The following is a 22288-nucleotide window of genomic DNA, read 5'->3' as shown; positions in this document are numbered from 1 at the left end:
TATATATCCGATGCGTCGCTCTAGCCAGGACGAATAGCTCCAGCTAGCTCCTTACTGAGCGCAGCGAGGGATCCAACAGGCCGTGATCCCGCAGATGAACTTCCATCCGGTGTCGCTAGATGACACTCCTGTTCTATAACAGAATCTCACATTGAGCAGCAACGGTCTCTAGCGACTTTGCTAGTAGTTGGTTACGTAGGGGCACGGCTGATTTGATGCTTCGCTCTAGCTATCTCCTTAGTGCAGCGAGGGATCCAGTCGGCCGTGGTAGGAGGAGTCAGGTTGATAAACCTCCATTTAAGCAATGTATAAGAAGCCACGCCTATCTTTTCCTCTCCCCGCGCACCCCTCTAGCAGCCCAAAAGCACACTTCTAGCAGCCCCGCGCAACCCTCGAGCAGCCTAGTTTTCATCCTACCACAGGTTGACTTCCCGCTGCAAACTTTGCGGCTCCTGCAGTGAACATCTAAGAGTATAGGCTTGTAAAGTACCCTGTAGTCAGTATTTGCTCTTTCAAGCTCTTGAAAGGTTTGTCTTGTTGAATGAAAATACAGTAGTTGAGAAATCCAAATGAAACTTTACTTAAAAAAAACATAAAAATTTAATGGGGGTAGCGCAAACCTGCAACCTTATGGAGAAACCGCCCCTGTGTCCGCTCATAAATAAACCAACTGTCCCAGCAAACTACCACAGAAGAGGACGTCTAACACACAGAGCGGACTTGCGTCCTTCTTATTTCCTTGTTTTTTTAATTTTGTATTTACTTTTATTTTTTTGCTGTAAAATTACTCTTCCTAGTTTGTCCTATCTTGACCATTAGTCTTCCTTATACCGATAAGACACACCTTTTAGGAAGTGCAATCTAGATATTTCTCGAGAATAGTACCGATCTTGTAGTGTCCCCAACAACTCAAGTTCTATCTTGCTGCGTCCGTTACGGGTTTTTTGGTGGGTTTATTGAAATTCGTATGCCCGTATACGTATAGCCTTGAACATTATTTACTGCATCAACAAAGATGGAGATATCTGAGTATGACTAAAATTTCTCCAAAATTTCGCATGAAAGGACTCACGTGCATTTCTTGTCTTTTCAGAAGGCGTTGACGATGAGGCCCATAGTTTTGGTGGGAATGGGGAGTCACGTTCGATGTGATTATCCACCATATCATTGAAAAACCTTTCAACACCTAGAGGTTGTATGGACATGAGGTCTCTTACGAATGCGTCTTCTACCACATCAGCGTCTAAAATAGGAAGACCAAAAGTTCAGTGCAACCATTTTCCAATATCAGATGTATTACTTTTGTACTCCTGGCTCAATATATGATGCTGAATTTTCGTCCACCAGGCTTGCGATCGATGGAACGAACGGCCTACCACCTCAACTAAAGGCCTAGTAGATCGGACTGCATTCTGTACGGCTATTTCAAAATCAACTATGACGCACTATGGACTGACATGTAAATTGATCTCTTCACATTTTTTAATCCGATGTTCGAAGGGACACTTATACGTTTCCCCTACTTTTCAGGCAACAAACGGAAAACAGGCGGTATATACTTCCCGTTATCTACGCTGCGGATGTTGAATATGTACTTTGTTGAGTACGAAAATACACCACCCATGAAAATATTGTCAATAATATTTAGAAGACATTCTATTTCATCCAGGGTAACACTGCTGGCAATGGATTCAGGCGCTGTCCTATGTACTTTCGCGGGTGTTTCCCCGAAAGTTCAAGTTATTCGAGATGTGCTCTCTATGCATGTTCGAACAATGCTCATGATTATGTTAACCAACGGTTTTAAAAATTCTTCCGCACCATCATCTGTTAAAAAACGCATAGAACTAAAGATCTATTTCGGACCGCACAGTGTTTTTCTGTTCTTTGTGAACTAAAAACCTTCTAAAACTACTAACTTGGAATCTCTGACTTATCATGGTGAACATTTCGCTTACACTGTTATTTCACTCACTGGTCTAAACAGAATGCGAGAAATAGAGTAGTACGGTGTAAATGAGCCAACTTAGGCCAGAATCTCTCGAGGAATGCCGCTTGTTTGAAGGTGAAGCAGGCCAAAAACCTGTTACAATATTGATAATTCTCGAAATTTGGCAATTAATTTAAATTATGTCCAGAGCAATAGAAACTGCTTCTACTATTTTACAACGGAGAATGTTTATGTAGCCTGTTACTTTCTTTAATTAGTTGCTTAATTAATCACTCTTCTTTATGTTTGAATTTCTTTCTCACGTCTGATTATGGGCTCGTGTTATCATGCGGATGTGAATCAGAAATCTAAATGGAAAACAACTGGTTCCTCTTTGTTACTTGTTCAACGCAACGTGCGGGTCCGACTGTGGCGTAAAGATTAGGGAGTTAGTAGTTCAGGGCTGCTCGAACCTTGTGGCTATCTTACTGGTTAAATTATGAGTACTTGTTTCGTCGTATAGTTTAAATGCATGGACTTGTTCTTCTTCTTCTAAAGCTTTTCTCACGTTGTGGGGTTGCGGGCTCGAACTGTGTCGCACAAGTGTATTTGGCGCTGTTTCATGGCCGGATGCCCTTCCTGACGCCAAACCTACGTGGGGGGATATAATCACTATTGCGTGTTTCTGAGGTAGTGTAGTGTGTTGTGTGAATATGAAGGCGAAAGTATTGGGAAAAACACCCTGTCCTCGAAATAGAAAAATTAACCTGACGTGATTGAAATCCCCAACCCAGCCGAGAATTAAACCTTCGACTCACTGAAGCGAACCGAAGGTCACAAAGGAAAAAAAATATCCAGTACACTGTCGCGAACCTGGAACGCTTTTTAGTGCGCGAGTACTACACGCTTAAATGTACTGTAGAAAGTGTTTGCTAGCATGGTCCTACAGTATCTCAGTCAATGAAGTTTTAACTTAATCCTCTATTTCCGAGTAATATCATCTTTCTGCTGAGTTTACCGTAATTCAGCTCGGACTAGGAGACAGTCTGTGATCTCGGGCTCACGGTTCCATATCCCCTGTACTCTGAATTGTGCTTAGGGTGCGTTTTCCCTTATTTTCGTCAAGTGCATTGCTCAGGACTCTATTTATTAAGAACATTATTACCATTAATATTTTAATGGTAGTTAATCATTCGAAGTTAAAGTTAATGAATTCGAAGGTACCTCAGTGTTAAAAACTTAGTCCATTGTGAAGCTGACGTCACAGTCATGGCCTCCCATGCCTCTGTCTTTGCTTTTGTCATATCTTGTTGTTGTTGTTGTTGTTTTGACTGTGATGTGCGTGCGTCCTCATATTTTACAAGTGTCAAGTGTGTACGCTGATTTCACTGAAGGGTGTCTTATTTTGTTTCTTGGGTCTATTGATATTTTATCGTCATCTTAATTTTATTACCTTTAATTAATTTTGAGATATATTGTGGTGGCTCGCGTATGATTTTGGACAAATTCCAGTTTCACAGAGTCTGCAGTTCCGGCGGTGTATTTTCGTCAGCAAGTTTGGTTCCATCGATACATACATTGCTCCCGATAAGCATGGTATCACATCTAACATTATCCACAGACTGGTTTGATGCAGCTCTCCATGACAACCTCTCTTGCGCTACCTACTGCGTGATGTGGCAGTTATTAGAAATATGCACAGTAACTTGAGAGGAGTCAGATAATTAATAAACAGTAAGACTTCAGAGTGCGCTAAGATCAGGCAAGATAAAATTAACACACACCGTGTACTTACACAAACAGTGCCACCTAGAACAAATCACAAAAGAGTAACACAATGTCACAAGACCCAATGCACCAAACGAACAAGAAACAGAAATAAATTAATAAATGCAAGAAGAACAATAGAAGTTAATTTACCCCAAAGGGATAAATATGTGGAGGCCGAGCACTTTATTGTATAGTGTTAGACACGCAAGGAACTTACAAGGTGAATGGATTTGGGTAAACCGAGACTTGGGTAGAGAAGGGATCGAAAACATGAAAATCCAAAAAAACCTAGGTAGAGCTAGACACCAAAGTCTTACAGAATTTATTAAGGATTAAAAGCTGGTGGTATCAAATAGTGCCTAGTAGCGAGTTTGGTCTGTGACAAAACTAAAAGGCATGGAGGAGGAGCTCAAACAGGAAGAAGAACGGACAAAGCCGCCAAGAGACAGACAGGAGAACGCCCACGAGGAGGGAGGAAACGTGGTAACGCTGGCTAAGGAGTCGAGGCAAGAAATCAGTGCAGTGCAGTGTAGTGGTGAGCGAGAAAGCAGGTTTGCAAGTTCAGGAAGTGCTAGCAAATAGTGTTCTTAAGGATAAAACGGATGCAGTGATTGCTGACCTGAGGGAGGTTAAGAAACAGGGAGAGACTCTATGATCAAGGGGAGAAGCAAGAGTCTGAAGGACCTGTGAGGAAAAAGAAATAAAGGTTTAGAAGATAACGAAATGAAAGACGTCAATAAAACGTCAAAGAATGATGGAACGGAGGCAGAGGGAGAGAGCGAGAGAGCGACGAGAAGCAAGAACAAAGATGGCAGTTGGGAAGGAAGGGAAAAAGGTTGTATCTAGACTGGAAGGTAGGCGTTGTTAATATTGAAGGATTATTGGGTAAATTAAGTCATATAGCAGTGAAACATTTAAAGGGAAGTTTTGACATCGTTGCACTTTTGGAAACATGGCTACAAGTAGGCAGGGAGATAACTTGGGGGGATTTATGGTGATGCACAAGTCAAAAAGAAGATTAATTAAAATGGGCCGTTCGCCCGGAGGAATAGCGGTACTAGTTAAAGAAGAGTTGAATTAATATATAGAGGATATTGAGAGCGACATTGAAGGGGTTATGTAGATAAGATTTGACATGGGGAAAGAGGCAGGGAGAGAGAAACATGTGAGCTTGGCTTTTGCCTACTGTCACCCCAAGGGATCTCCATATGCAAACGATAAGTTTTTGAGGAACTACTAGTAGAAACCAGTATCGTTTGGGGGAGGTATGAGGAGGACGGAGTATTATTACTTGGAGTTAGAATGCCAGAATATGCGAGCGAAGTCCAAGGTTTAGTAAAGGAGTTGTCAGTAGGGTTAGGAGATAGCTACGGTGAAATATTTTTAGAGTTCTGTGAAGTCGGGAATTTCTTCATCCTGGACGGTTACTGGGAGGGGGAGAGAGCAGGCAAAATGTCCTACATTGCTGAACAATGGGGGAGTGACATAGTAATGAGTTCGAAAGTCTTGCTAGAGAACATCAGAAGTATAGGAGTGGAGGACTGGACTTAATCGCACCACGCCCCGGTGTGGGTTAGATTGATGAGAAGGAGATAGGTAGGTAAGGAGAAAGGCAGAAAAATTCCTGTAGAGTGGGGTAGTGTTTATACTGAATATATTTGGACAGATAAATCAAAAGGAGAGCTAGACGCACTTATGGATAAAGAGATACGATTAATTAGAATTGTTTGGAAAAGGGCGCTGGAGGAAAATAACATAGATAGACCGCTGGAGTTCATAGAATATCCTATCAGGGGAGTGGCACGGGCAGTAGGAAGGTGATGGTTGGTATAACAAGGAGTGTGGGATCTGCAGAAAGGCAGCGTTAAGAGCATTAAAACATTATAGAGCAAAAGGAGTGAGCAAAGAACGAGAAGTGTTTTGCAGGCTGAGGAAAGAGTACAAGAGCAAAATCGCGTCGAGGAAGAAGCAGTGATTGAAGGACCAATCAGAGCTAATAAACTGGGAATGCAGAACGAATCAAATTGAAAGAATATGGGAGAGACTAAATATAATTATTAAAGGAGGAGAGGGACTGAAGAAAATGAATTTGATTATGTATAGTAGGTGACATATTTTAGCGAGTTATTAGGAGGAAGGGACGAATAGGAGTATAAGGACAGAAGGCAGGTCATGTGGTCTAATATGGAAGTAAGTATACACGAACTAGAGAAGGAATTCACGCTAGAAGAAGTCCAGGGTGATTGGTAAACTGAAGATGAAATAAGTGGTGGAGAGGAATGTATTTTGGAAACAAATAAGTAAATACAACCAGATGGGAGAGGGAATTGGAAAACTATTCAACAGGATTTTTAATGGGGGGAAGGTACCGAAGGAATGGAAATATGGGATTATTCGCCCAATATTTAAAAATAAAGGGAATAGAAACTTACCTAACAACCACCGAGGAAGAACTCTTTTAGATTCATTGAGCAAAATGTATACAAGAGTCTTGGCCAGTAGTCTAAGGGATTGGTCTGAAAATAATGGTATAATTTCCAAATACCAAGGATGATCCAGGAAAGGGAGGCAAATAATAGGTGATATCACGATTTTTAAGTTGATAGCAGAAAAATACATGGTTCGAGAAAGATATAGCGTATTTCTCGCAGCGGTCGATTTTGAGAAAGCGTTTGACACCGTGAGTAGAAGAGCGTTAACAGAAAAATTAGGGAGGTTAGGAATTCCTAGAAAGATGATACGTGTGATAGAGGCGTTTTGTCAGAAAGTATATAGTAGCGTCAAACTAGAGGATAATGTAGTAAGTAAGCCGACAGAATGCAAGCTGGGCCTAAAACAAGGCTGCAAATTATCGCTCATATTGTTCGTATTATTTACTAATGATATACTGGATGGGCACGGAGGGGCTAACTGAGCTGTCCCGGCGGTGAGCAATATAGGGATTCAAGGCCTGATATTAGCAGACGATATTCTGTTATTGACGCTAACCAGGGGGATTGCAGAATAGCTTGGTTAAATTAAAGGAATACGCAAATAAGTGGTCGTTAAATGTTAACTACAATAAATCGAAGGTGAAGATTATAAGTAAGAAAAAGAGGGCAAAATAGGAAGGGAATGGACGATCCAAGGGGTACGTATAGAGGAAGTAGATAGATTAGAAGCCCTGGGAGTGTTACTAAATAGCAGAGAAGGATGGGATGATCACATGAAGAGATGCAAACTGAGAGGGGTTTCAGCTCTCGCTGCAATAAAAATTCTAGTTGCTAAATACCCAGGGTAAGCTAAAGAATACTGAGGCTAGTGGTAAAATCATTGGTCCTAAGCAGAACTTTATATGGGGTTGAATTATGGGGATTAGAGAAGAAAAGCGTTAGCTTAAACCACATAATACACAAGTTCATCAAAAATGTTATGAGATTACCGCAATGTACAGCCAATGTGGGAGCATTAACAATACGTGGAGAATTTATAGACATAGATTGCGTTAAAAGAGTAATGCATTATTGGTCGAGACTGGGATGGGGCGAAGGTGGTATTTTGCTGCAGAAATTATATAAACAAGAACGGAAATAAATGTATGATGGTTGTTGGCTAGCAAAAATTAAAACCTATGTTAAGAATCTGGATATGGGATATATTTGGAGGGAGGGATGGAAGGGAAAATATAGCAGAACACAGAGGGCCTTGACAATGAGAATTAAGGATATACAGATGCAGAAATGGTCGGAAGAAAGTAGGGAAAGGCCTTCGCTCAACCTATTCTATAAGGTCTACCAAATTTCTAAATTAAGCATAAGATTCGGGGAAGGAAGATTAACATGCGGGATATTATGGTGGCTGATGGGTTTGTACAGAAATAAGGGATGGACTATGAGTAAAGCGAGTTCACAATGCATCCTCTGCGAGGAAAGGTCTAATGATCTGCATTTACGTTGTGCTTGTACAGAGACAGAGACGCAAAAGGCAAAGTTCCTAAATGTGAGGCAACGAGAAATGTGTAGGCATGAGGATGATCGAAATATCGTAGTATGGATAGCGAATCAATGGAGAAACGAAAGCGGCCTGAATAAGTTCCTATGTGCAGTTAAAAAGCTATGCTTAAGGAAAGTGAGAGGTAGTGTATGATATAATAACCTGGAATGTAAACAGAGGAGTAGCCAGCATAAGTAGGTTAGTAGTTGATCGGCACTCAGCAATTTTAACTGTTATGATAACGTTGGCGTGTAGAGGTAAACTCTACCGGACATGCTGATAGGGCAGGATGCAGAAGTAGGTTTTTACGTGGTTGCTCAATCTTTCCTCTTTCACTATCTTTCGTCTTAACAATATGTTGTTTACCTTACTTTAAGAATTATTCTGGTATGTTACGTAACCTCAGCAAGTTACAAAACATTTCACAGTCATCTGGTCAGCACCAGACCTTACCCAGAAGTGAGCACTTCGGGTAGGAGCGGTTATAATTTTACTATCACTCCTAATAGTTCACAATTATTTAGGCCCGTGAGCAGTCTCACGTTTGCCGGTATTTCATCCATTATTTCAAATTCAATACTGTCTCGTGAGTAGCCTCATACCTCCTGGCAATTTTAGTCCATCGTTCATAGTTTCTACGGGCTAAGTTGACCGTGAGCCATTTTGTTTAGAATTCTAATTTAACTATTACTATCATTGTGATTAATAATCAATTCTTGCTTGATTGTTATGAATTTGAACATTGTAATGGGCGAAGGCCTGTAAGTTCAAAGTTCAATAAATACAAATAAAAATACTTTAGGGTATCTTATAAATCGTGACCTCGTCTAAAAGAACATCAGATGTAATGTTCGGTAAATTTTAGAGAATAATTCTGAACCGTTATCAAGAAAGAATAAGAAATAGTTTAGAAATGGAACATTTTATTAACAACATTATATCAGTTAAAATGTCCTTTAAGGATCCCAGAATATCGAAAAACTGTTAATTGTTCATTTAGAATTAATATCCCCAAAGGAAGAAGAAAAGAGCTGATCGTTTAAGAATAAAAATAATTGGTAGGGGAAAATGCAGAAAATGAAACTACTATTTTAACACGGTGTTAACACAAGGCCAGAGTATATTAAAGTTACCAATGAGCCATACCTCGTAGCCTACTTATTTTCTTTTCATATACTTCACTTATGTCTCTCTGTGTGTCGTGGCTGCTTAACATGTGCCCGATGTGTAATTTATCCCTACTTAGACAGATGGCAGTTTATGCTATGAGGATCGCCAAAGCATTTCTTTCTATCATATCTCTATGTTGTGCGATCTTTAACTGTCTGATATTGAACAAGTATAATAAGACGGAAACGGTGTTTTGTTGTGGCTTTCGACTCTTATAGAAGTTAAAACGTAATCCTGTATAACTCTCAGAGTTTGAAGTCGGAACTATGACTACTACTTCTCGAGATAATGTTCGTTCCTACATCTCGCAGTTTGATAAATTTGTTCTTTTATGCCAGTCTTGATGTTTGTTCCTAATATTCTCGATTTGCCTTACGTAGTGTGCCTGTTCATAAGGAGGTCTCTCGTTTTGTGGTATGACGGAATTAATATAAAAAAGGCTCCCCTCATAAACATTTTTGCAACTGGATTTTAATAGCGTAGAAAAGTATATTAGGATACCTTTCATCAAGATGCGGACTAATGTTATTTTAAAAGTGATTTGAAGTCACGAACTGCTCACATTTCCTGCATCTGTGAACGTGGCTCAATTCATTTAAACTCTACTTATGTACCGACTAGAACTAATGTTTCTATGTAGGCCCATGTCTGATGGTGCCCTCTCCAGAAGACAGCCTGAACTTCTTCACCTCTGATCTAACCTACTGCGCAGTCTGGTCACGCACCTTTCGCCTGGCATTTGCGAATGGGTTTGTGGTTGCTGAAGCGAGCCTGAGTCTGTCTGCTACGAGCATGGAGGCCGGATGGGCTATTTATTCACGCCTCGCCGTGAATCAATATGATGGATCTTGGCTGATCTCAAAGATACAACGGGGTTAATACCCCCTGACAATTCTTCACTTTCTGTTTGGTTTTCGTCCAGAAACATGTTCGCTTTCGCGTTTGTTTTAATTATGTGATCATCTCCTAGCCTCATCGTCGTAAGTTATGTCGTGTGCCTTGGCATTACAACTACCTCACCGAGAGAGTAAGTTTCAAACATAGCAATACGTTTCTGGCTATTCTTCAACTTCACTGCTATCAGTATATCGGCACTGAAAATGTGCCGTGCGTGCGATATTACGGAATTTTAAAACTGTGTTTTACACGTTCCAGGAACTAGGGTTCGTGAGTTATGGTTATTATTATTTTTGGATGTAAGAAAATCTTTGTAAATCAGTTCCCATTGGTAGAAATCATTGTCTGACAAATTATTATTCAAAATGTGTATCCTAAATATATTAGTATTATAAATAGTAATATTATTTATGGGTAAAACCTTGAACCCTGTTTTAAGGGCTGTATCTGGGTAACTGAAACGTTACTAAGCGAGGCACTTTTGACAAGATTTATTTGTTTGATGTTTCATTCCCCCTCCTTAATTTCTTATTCTGGTTTATTAATACTTTGTCCCCTTTCTTTAAATTTCGCTGGGGCATCCTTCTCTGATTATCATTCGTCCCTGTTTTTTGCATTGTTCAGTCCCTGCTCGGGATTGGCCCAACAATTTCTACGTTGGGTGTGCTTGTCTTTGTTGCCATAGCGATAATTATAAATTTTCCGCCTGTTTAATTTCCTGAATATAATTTGAGTAAGATTGTGATGATATCCCCCATTAACTTTTCTTTTCTGGATATTATTCAATAATTCCCTTTCGTAATTATTCATCCATTTTACTTCTTTCTACTAGGTAAGGTGTTACAAATTTCCTTGTGGGAGATCCTCGCATAGTACCCTATTTAAGGTTCTAAATCTTGTTTATAAGGATTTCTTAAGAATATGAAACAATCGTTAACACACACATTTCAAGCAAAATAATATACCAAAAACAGGTGTCAAGATGAATTTAAACCAAAGGCATCGAGGTTGTTAACTAGGTTATTTTACTAAACAAGTCTAGCTGTTTGAGCCAGGTAATAATTGATATTGGCTCCCAATTTTATAATTTAGGATCGATCGAACGTTAGGAAAAGTAGCTTTTATTTTTTGTATTTCTTGAAGGTGTTCTGCATTTTTATTGTCCAATGTATATGTTAAATTAAAATAGCTTTTAAGCTGGCGTTTGCTTCCACTTATTATTTGTTTTTGACCTTACCTCTTGAAAGGATATTTACTTGTTGCCCGGCAGTGTGGACATTCGGGGATGATGTCCGACTGTGTCAGTGTGTTATTTCTTTATTTCTTGTTGCAGACTTATTTCCCGTTACCTCCTTTCCTTTATATGTCTACTTACGCGTGCTCATTTTGGCTATGAGCGAAAGGTGGCATTGGCCCGATTGTTAATGTGCGTGGGGGGTTTGCTTGTTGTGTTTGGTTGGAGACCTTTAACGTTTCGTTATCTTCAACGTCTTGGCTCGAGTTCATGATCTACGTTGTGTTATGTGGCTGATATTGTATGATTCATGTTTGTCTTCCTGCACGATATGAATACTTATCATGCCGCGAGTAAGTTGTTTACGCCATGTGTTTGAGCTTGGTGTGCCATACCCCTTTTGTGGCAATCCATGATTCTGATCTGTGCTTTCAGATCGACAGCTGACAGAAGAATTTTATGCTGCACGATCCTTGTCGTTGTGTATCCTGCCCCTGTACTTTCTGGTCTCTGTGTGTGTGCGTGAGTGTGGTGTGATTACCGGGCTATGCTACATTTCAGTGTCTACTTATTATTTATTACTATCATTCTTCCCATTTTGTCCTACTTTCATTTCTGACTTTCCTAGGCAATTTATCCGTTTCGGATTTTAACCTCATTTTTACGCCTTTTTTGCCGCGTGTTTATTTATATCTTGTTACTATGCCAATCCTTTTTTTTTTTACTCTTGCCTTCCATGTTTCTTCTTTTCATCCGGTCTTGATTTCGTTGGCATCTTTGATTTTATTGCAGTTTTAATCTCTGTGCGCCTTGTCATAAAACATGTGAGAGTACAGAATCTGATAAAATTAACGACACTTCGTGATTACGTAAGTTACCACCACAAGGTGGATCAAACAGAACTACAGAGGGGTATACCAAAAATGTTAGCCTTCAGAACAGAGAGATATATTCAAGGCTAACTGCCACCGGCAATTCAGACAACACGTTAAATAATAGAATTTAGGAAAACGGCCAATAACGTAGCTTAGAAGGGCAATCCTTTATGAATAGTACATATCTGGCATATTAGGTAGAAGTAATTTAAAACATACAGGAATAAAACAAGACGTTGGAAAAATACCAACGGATGCGGAATTACAAATGAAAACCACAAGGTGACAGCCTTCATAACAGAAAGACTGAGACAAGAATACTGACCACCGGAAAAAAATTAAACCGAATGCAGATGAATAATAGGATTTAGAAAAAGGTCAGTAATGAACTAATGATAAAATCTGTAGCCAATTACAAACGAAAATGACGAAAATACACGAGAAAGGTAGGAGTGGAGAATGCAAGACCAGAACATACAAAAATATACACGCTATGTCAATTTAAGGTAAGAAATACGGTCAGAAGAAGTAGATATTAAAAAAGCGCGTACCAAACTTCCCTCCCAATAGGGATAGGAACCGTGGTACACCCCGGTGATGTATCGGGGGTTACACGTATCGTGTGTATATCATGAAAAGCACAAGTAGACTGCAAACTGGCTCTTCTAACAGAGATCAAGGACATCCAGACTCCCGTTAGTAATAGGAAGAGAGAGTGGGAATGCACCAATCAGGTACGTTCCACAACACAGGGCTAAACAGAGAAAGAACTGTATAGCACTGCTAACATATTAAGGTGGACATGATATACAGTAAATCAAATTTTAAAATACCGTAACAACTGCATTCTACATATACTCTAATCTGTTTGCCGTACATATATCTTGCTCTGCTCCTACCGTCTCTACCACATACACTTCTCTCAAAACGCAAATAAGCAAGTTCTGGGTCTTCTCTTTGTCAAATTTAGCTAGCACGATCTTCTCTCGCCAGTCGATTCTGTATCCTAATTTGAACTATCCATCTCACCTTCAGCATTCTTCTTTAACACGACATTTCTAAAGCTTCTGTTCTCTTTTTCTTCTGAGCTCGTTAACGGCCATGTTTCACTTCCATACAATGCCACGCCCCAGTCGAAAGACTTCAAAACGTCTTCCTTTCTTTTCTTAAGAAGGGCCTTCCTTGCACGTGCTAAGCTGCATTTTATGTCTTCCTTACTTCTACCATTGTTAGTTATATTAACTACCCAAATAACAATATTAACCTACTTCCTTTAAGACTTCTTTTCCTAATCTAATATATCCTGCATCAAATGACTTCTTAACATATTAATTAAACAGTAGGGCTACTTTTTAACTCATTACCGGTATGTAATTCTTAGTCTTAAATGTGGATTTTTCAATTGCATGTATTTCTTAATTTAAAAAGAGCTTTAGGTAGTTTTAGAAGAATAGCTCCTTCTGCTCTATACCTTGCAGAATGGGGATCGCTTCACATGAGATATTTTGGAAGGGGAGTTCTTCAAGCTGAGCGTTCTGTAATTGCTTGTGTTATTTTTTGATTCATGTGACGCCGTATTTCTTATATTTATTATTCCGCATTTTCTTGCCGTCCCATAACAACTATTGTATTCCTGCTGCTCCACCAGTACAGACATGGTAACCACACCACCAGAACACTGCACCTGTGTTCAAATCAAAAATGTGCAAACTAACTCCAAATTTACTTAATTTTGTAGCCCTGGAGTTCTCGTGCTCGATATCAAATCCCACATTCATTATTCTATATTGCCTCATGTTAAAAACTTACCTTCTTTTGTATCATCCTAAAACAACCTGACAGTGCAGCATGAGTGTAGCCGCACACTTGATGGCCAAGAGTGGCTGGGTCTTATAGACCACCTGCCACCTATTGTAGTATACCTTTCGGAAGAGATCTGCTCCCTCAGTGAATGTTCTTTTAGGTAATGTCTATTTAATAAAAACATTTATTTCATTATAAATGCGGAGAATAAAATAATCTGTCATTAATATATTTAACTAAGATGTCTCACACAGACGATAGCACATTTTCTCTGCTTTCTTCAGGAAGTGATAGTAAGTACACCCAGATTAAACAAACATCCTGATAAAGAAATTCTGAAGGAAGTCAAGGATTCGATGTGTAACCTTAGTATTTCTTTACAAGGTGTTGAAATGCCTTTGCTTGGAGCAAATACCAATGCTAATGAGAGTGACGAGAATGGCAACTAGGCACAAAATTGATCATGTTAAGTGGTCACATGTTCCTCTGTACTTATGCAGTGTACATTGTCTTGTCACTTATTTTGAACTCCAACATCACAATACACACTTGTAGATTCCTACTATGAATACTATATGTTATTGTGTTAGACCAGCCCCATGTTATTCTCCTTGCATGCCGTCAGCAGATCTGTGCACGATGAGCACCGAGCAATAAATGCCGGAGAAACACTACACATACACAGGCAGAAAGATAACCAAAAATGAAAACAATAAAAATCAGTGGAAGCTCAAATCACCCAGAGGTAATGGGGCGATACGTAAATACTAACCTACGATGCTTACGTAAACCAGGTCGAAAATTACTAGAGACGAAGTCATGAAATGAACTCTAGCCTATCAAATTTAAAGGGTAAAATTTTAAAGACTACCCTCCTATTCCAAACAGTAATAATGCTGATTAAAACCAAAAGCAAAAATGGTTTCCTAAATAATAATTATATCAAAATACTGGCCGACCACACGGAAAACAAAAGAGATAAATAACAAAAATGAAAGACAGGCCCAGATGGAAACAATACATTAGCTCGATACACAATCCACTATCCTCGCGGAATCGTGCCTCACCATAACCTGAATTAGCCAACAGGTTCAATTACACATACAATACAAATAATTAGAAAGTAATAAAAGAAATAGTTACCTGTGATCAAAATACTATGAATGTGTGATGCATAGCACAGTCAATCGTATCAACAGGACAAGTCTCTAACGGACGCGATAAATGGCCATTCTAATGGGATGCCACTCAGCTATGTATTCCAACGAACACAAGAAGATAACAGATCAAATATGGCCGAACCAAACAACAAGGGGAAAAGCAGGCGCACGCAGGCATAGCGCCCGGGATCAGAGATAAACTAAACGTAAAAAGAGAACACAACAAAAACAATGCCCGGGGCCCCAAGACCAAAAATATGTATAAATGACACAAGTAGGCAATATGATATGCGTTCTACATACCTCAAACTCGAACACTCGCACAAATAGTTAAAAGAGTCCAAGATACAGGGAACGCATAAAAACAACAGTGGTTAGTAGTACCCGAATGTAGAAGTGCAGTTCATAAATAAAGTCTCATGTGGATATTCAAGGCCAAACCTCCGTAAGATCGGACGCAACATAGTCATCTGTTGATGAAATCGAAACATTAATTTGCTTAGTGTATGAAAACAAAGTGGTGTATAATCCTAGACTCCCTGGATATAATAATAGGGACACCGTGAATTTTGTATGGCATTCTATAGCGTCAAGAATTGGGACAAAAACTGGTAAGTAATTATTAGATTTATTACGATTATCTTGTAAGTAATTATTAGATTTATTACGATTATCTTATGAATAGTGTTATCTTAGATTATTTATTGATAAAATATATTATACGGAATAGATTGGTAAAAATGTTACACTAGGAGAAGTAGTAATTATCATTCTTGCAACTTACTTGAAGAAATGTTTGGAAAACATAAGCAGTGCTTTCCTAACCTCCATCTCGTACCTTCCTAATGAAATGAATACTATTGTTCGCTTTAATGACAAATAAGTGTAGGCCTATGCCATAAGTAGGCCTACTACATGAATATTTTATTTGTCACAATATTCTGATTCATTGTTTCAGGAAAAAGTTGTGCCAAAACATGGCAAATTCTGAGGGCTGGATATCGAACTTGGAGAGATAACATCCTCCCTCTCCTCCCAGGTTCTGCTGTACAGAAAACATAAAATGGGTCTACTTCAATGCCCTCAACTTTCTGGAACTCTTCATTGCTGGAAGAAGGTACAATTCTGTAATATTTCTTTTTAAAAGTAGGCCTACACTACAGACCAGTGTTTAGTTGTGAAAGAGTGAGGGGAAGATTCAGTCTGTAGGCCATAAGTTCCACCCATCTGTTCATTAATTTATCAGATATAACTGAAAGTAATATAATATAATCTAACCTAACAATCATCTTACTAAAACAATTATTGAAAGTAACAATTTCTTAAGCAGAAGGCTTGTGTCCAGACTAAACTGTAGCTCCAATTTAGAAGAATTGCATTAATATGTTGTTCATTTTTTTCAGTTCTATAACAAACATATCCATGGAAGTGGCAACTGGTGTATGAGAGCCTTTTCACCAAGCTGAAATAGAGGAGGAAGCAGAAATAATTTGTGTTGGAGGGGTCTAACTCCTGCAGTTCAGAAATTACTGAAGGGACTTCAACTTCCAGTGCAGTGGCTTCTGCTTCTACAAACAGTTCTGCCAGCAGTTAAAAATAAAAGAAACAGAAATGTGAAAGTGACAGTGATGTGTTAAGTAAATATTTAGAAAAGATACTGAAAAGTGAAAAGAAAATGTAATCAATGTTATTTTTAGTGTCTTCATGATGACAGGGAAAGAATGAGTGTACTAGGTCGAAGGGTTTTCAAAGTTAAAATTCAGGAACTGTTGTATACAGTGTTAGACCAAGAAAGAATCTAATAAAATTTATGTTCTTGAGAAATGTTCTACTTAAATTAAATCATTTTTCGTTATACTTATATTTATTTTTTATCTTTTTTTATCTTTATATTTATTGGAATCCTCAGTGAGTTATATGTATTAGCACCTGATGGGAAAGTAACCTTAACTCCAATTTTTATTAATTATTCGCATTATTACAACATCTTAATTTGTATATTTTATGTGGTAGAACATGTATGGTTTACAAGGAAAGGAGTATTTTGAAACACATGTAGTAGGTCCTTTCTGTGTGTAGGCCTATGTATTAAGCAGTTGCACAGCACAGGTGGTCTGAAACCAGACCGGCGTATTGATAGTTCTGTCCAAGAGCTGACTTCCTTCTTACGGTATACTGTTGATCGCAACTGCAAACTCATTGCACTAGGTTTGTACAGCACAGGTGGTCTGAAACCAGACCAGTGTAAAGACATGAGTAGTTTTGTCCAGTAGCTGACTGCCTTCTTATAGAATACTGTTGATCGCAACTGCAAGCTCACTGCATTGGGTTTACTGCATCTATATTCAATGTTGCTTACTATACTGCCATCCTGGGAGAATACACATCCTAAATACCTATTTGAAATTATCTACCTGTTCCAGTTTTGTATTCTCAACCTGACATTCAGTTCTCTTTCAGGCGTCTTCCCTACTGCCATCACTTTAGTCTTGAAATGACTAATTTTCATGTCATATTCATTGCATCCTTTTTGAAGTTGCAAGATACTAGATTGCACAGTTTCAACAGACCAAGTCGTTTGCATAGGACAAAATTCTTACTACAGTTATACCTGACAGTATCCCTCCCTGCCACCTTATACCTTTGTAACTCAGGTAGCCTTTATCTCCTCATTCCAAGTACTCTCCTGCCATTGGTACCTGTTTGCACCAGCAATCGCTACTTTTCATTTCTGTTACCATACTTACTGTATAACTTATTAATAGCATATAGGCCTACAGAGGGCATCAAGGTAGACCGATTATTTTATTTCTTGTGCTGTAGATCCATATAAACAATGAAAAACAAAGATGAAAAATTCATTTGCAACTATTTTGACAGGTGTTTCTACCAAAGTTTTGTAGATTTTAATCTACAAAATAAAAAACTGTGATATTAAGGGTATATGATGGCAGAACATATTTATAAAAAATATATTGATATGACAGTTAAGTTATATGCTTGTAATAAAAGGTTGAGTAGATTAATTACACTGTAAGTCAATAATCAGTATTTACAAACAGTTTTGACAGGCAATGTAAGATATAGAAAAATTATATTATTTAACACCTGAGCAACAGGCCTAAATAACATTTTACTGTAGACAGCAATAGTCTTTAGTTGTTAGAAAGGCATACTCTTCACTTCTAAAATTAGAAGGCAAGGTGCTTGTTATTAGCACCTATTATTGATTGCGGTGTTTGGTTTTCATTTTTGGTGAAATTGAAGGCAAAGTTTTTAGTTTCCTTCAACTGATTCATGAGGAAAGTATTTCAGGATGGATAGATAGGCTTGGTAGTGTTCATATCAGTAAAGAAGTTACATATGAACAATACACAGAAAGGCAAAATCAATATTGAGGTAAGAAAGAGAGTCCTACCAGACCTTTGCGGAAAATGTTTTACTCTTTACTGAGGAGTTTACCAGTAACTTGGATGGAAGTGCAGGATTTATATTAATTGGTTTATTATTGCCAAGTGAGCAATTAGATCAGCTTGCCAGTGAAAAGTTTGGGGAGACAGTACTTTATGCTTAGTGATGAGGGTAATAAACAAGACCTTGTGTGTAATTTAAATGTAATTGTGAGTATCAGTCTATTACACTGCCAACTTACTTATTAGAACAATATTTCAGAAGCTTTTCCTATAGTTATTAAGCTAGTGTACAGAGCACTAGCCTCACCTGAACTCCTCAAGAAATGTACACATATGTGTATACACAGAACCCTAAAGAGAATTTACTTTGAAAGAGATGTCCATAGACAACCTTTCTTTACAGCCATTTGGTAAAATTAGCTGCTTTTGAAGCTGCTGTAGTCTTCAATGATATAAATTAAGACAGGATTGTCATTCTTGCAAAGTTTGGATATGGACCTGAATTCTTTGCACAAAACACAGTAGGCCTACAGAAATTCAGCAACATGCTTGTTATGAAAGCAATATGATACTATTCTGAACATGGCACAATAACAAAGAAGAGGAGAGGCAACAAGAGATTTGCAGAGGATCATGAGGGAGAGAAACAGTATAAGGAACTCCATTGCTTTTCTCATTTTCACAATATTCAGAGCATATGTACATTTTTCTTTCTTTCAAAATTATTTACAGGATTGTAATGAAACTTGACACACTATTTCTACATTAGGTAATGTAAATTTTGACTGGAAGCATTTTTTGATATGTCTATTATTTTGGTAGGCGGGATCTCACCTAGAGGTATGAAAAAAAAAAGCTGTTAACCTCCATCTAATAAACACCCTAAAATATCGTTTTAAAAGACAGTAATTATGACCCAAGATCCAGGATCATTAAAACAAATAAGCATAAATGGTATTAGTCTTATATTTGAAGTACAATGAGCCACTGTTGTGAGGCTTTTGTTGGAATTTTCACCCTGTCAAGAATTCTGGCTGTAGTGCTCTATGAATGGCATCACATATAATAGGAACAAATCCACTGATGTATTGTGAGCAATCCTAAATCTGTATGAATCACCAATGTCCAGAAACCTGCAGGCCTAAATAAATATATTTCCACTGTTGATTGTAGCACCTTCAAATTATGAATTCAAATTGATGTACATAACAGCTTTCAGTCCTTTTTATTAATACTTAATTAGAATCCCGTAGAATGCAAAGAAATGTACCTGCCACTAATCTTTTATTTGATATATTTTGCCACGGACATATAGTAGTTGTTTCGGAGGTGAACATCACTTCTGACTTTAAACCTAAAAAAATTGTTGTGAATATTGAGGATAGTGTCAGCCTTTCCTCAGAACTTATACTTTTCCTGTAATTTGTTTGCCTGATGTTTATTAGTGACTTCAGTTTTTGCTCTAATTCCTTATACTGTAATTATTGATGGGCATTCGGTACTAGTTCCTGAATTTTTCTTCGTCATTCCACAACGAAGGCACACTGCGGTGGAATTCTCCATGGCTCTTTTACCTTGTCCACTGCGATCGTCTGGTTCTTTCCTTTCTCCTAATATATTCATAGGTTAGAATCATATTTCCAACCGAATTATCGCTTTCACAACACATTCTTTATCTCTCGTGAATATGAATACGTCTGTAGCCTGTACGGTCCTGGGCGGGTGTATCAGCTGTTTCCGTGCAGTCGATCCCTCTCGATCGATGAGCAGTGTGACAAGGTAAATGAATTTAGTCGTTAGTACTCGATGCCAGTTGGTCGCTCTTGATCGTTCGATGCCCTGTGTGACAGCGGGCTAATAAACATCGATTATGTAAATGTGTACTTTCAAAAAAAAAAGGAGAGAGAAGGCGACTTTCGCAAGGTTAAATAATTGGCATCGAAGATAATATATCTAATAATAATAATGTTATTTGCTTTACGTCCCACTAACTACTTTTACGGTCTTCGGAGACGCCGATAATATATCTACCTCACAGCATGTTCATACTCTGATGTCAATACCATAAAGTACTAAATATCTCAAACGAAGAATTATACTTGGTACTTTATAAATATTACTGCCATTAGGTGAAGCGGAATGGAATGCAACTTATATTCACCTAAAACAAATGTGTTGTTTGAGTCATCAGTCCATAGACTGGTTTGATGCAGCTCTCCATGCCACCCTATCCTGTGCTAACCTTTTCATTTCTACGTAACTATTGCATCCTACATCTGCTCTAACCTGCTTGTCATATTCATACCTTGGTCTACCCCTACCGTTCTTACCACCTACACTTCCTTCAAAAACTAACTGCTCAAGTCCTGGGTGTCTTAAGATGTGTCCTATCATTCTATCTCTTCTTCTCGTCAAATTTGTCCAGATCGATCTCCTCTCACCAATTCGATTCAGTATCTCTTCATTCGTGATTCGATCTATCCACCTCACCTTCAGCATTCTTCTGTAACACCACATTTCAAAAGCTTCTATTCTCTTTCTTTCTGAGCTAGTTATCGTCCATGTTTCACTTCCATACAATGCCACGCTCCACACGAAAGTCTTCAAAAACATCTTTCTAATTACGATATCAATGTTTGAAGTGAGCAAATTTCTTTTCTTAAGAAAGCTCTTCCTTGCTTGTGCTAGTCTGCATTTTATGTCCTCCTTACTTCTGCCATCGTTAGTTATTTTACTACCCAAGTAACAATATTCATCTACTTCCTTTAAGACTTCGTTTCCTAATCTAATATTTCCTACATCACCTGCCTTCGTACGACTGCACTCCATTACTTTTGTTTTGGACTTATTTATTTTCATCTTGTACTCCTTACCCAAGACTTCGTCCATACCATTCAGCAACTTCTAGAGATCTCCTGCAGTTTCAGATAAAATAACAATATCATCGGCAAATCTCAAGGTTTTGATTTCCTCTCCTTGGACTGTGATTCCCTTTCCAAATTTCTCTTTGATTTCCCTTACTGCCTGTTCTATGTAAACATTGAAAAGGAGAGGGGACAAACTGCAGCCTTGCCTCACTCCTTTCTGGATTGCTGCTTCTTTTTCAAAGCCCTCGACTCTTATCACTGCTGACTGATTTTTATACAGATTGTAGATAATTCTTCGTTCTCGGTATCTGATCCCTATCATCTTCAGAATCATAAAAAGCTTGGTCCAATCAACATTATCGAATGCCTTTTCTAGATCTACGAATGCCATGTACGTGGGCTTGTCCTTTTTGATTCGATCCTCTAAGATCAGACGTAAAGTCAGGATTGCTTCACGTGTTCCTACATTTCTTCTGAAGCCAAATTGATCTTCTCCCAACTCAGCTTCCACTTGTTTTTCCATTCTTCTGTAAATAATACGTGTTAAAATTTTGCAGGCTTGAGATACTAAACTAATGGTGCGGTAGTTTTCACACCTGTCAGCACCGGCTTTCTTCGGAATAGGTATAACAACATTCTGCCGAAAATCGGATGGGACTTCTCCTGTCTCATACATCTTAAACACTAAATGAAATAACCTTGCCATGCTGGTTTCTCCTAAGGCAGTCAGTAATTCAGAGGGAATGTCATCAATTCCAGGTGCCTTATTCCTATTTAGGTCACTCACAGCTCTGTCAAACTCTGACCTCAAAATTGGGTCTCCCATTTCATCAGCATCAACAGCCTCTTCATGTTCCAGAACCAAATTATCTACATCTTTACCTTCATACAACTGTTGGATATGTTCCTGCCATCTTTCTGCTTTGTCTTCTTTCCCTAGAAGTGGCTTTCCATCTGAGCTCTTAATATTCATGCACCTAGATTTCCTTTCTCAAAAGGTTTCCTTGATTTTCCTGTATGCAGCATCTACCTTTCCCAGGACCATACAGCCTTCGACATCCTTGCACTTCTCCTTCAGCTATTCTTCCTTAGCTACCTTGCACTTTCTATCCACTTGATTCTTTAGTCGCCTGTATTCTTTTCTGTCCTCTTCATTTTAAGCATTCTTGTATTTTCGTCGTTCATCAATCAGGTCTG

The sequence above is a fragment of the Anabrus simplex genome, chromosome 5, assembly GCF_040414725.1.
Source record: "Anabrus simplex isolate iqAnaSimp1 chromosome 5, ASM4041472v1, whole genome shotgun sequence".
NCBI classification, from domain to species: Eukaryota; Metazoa; Arthropoda; class Insecta; order Orthoptera; family Tettigoniidae; genus Anabrus; species Anabrus simplex.
This window is presented reverse-complemented; position numbering follows the sequence as displayed.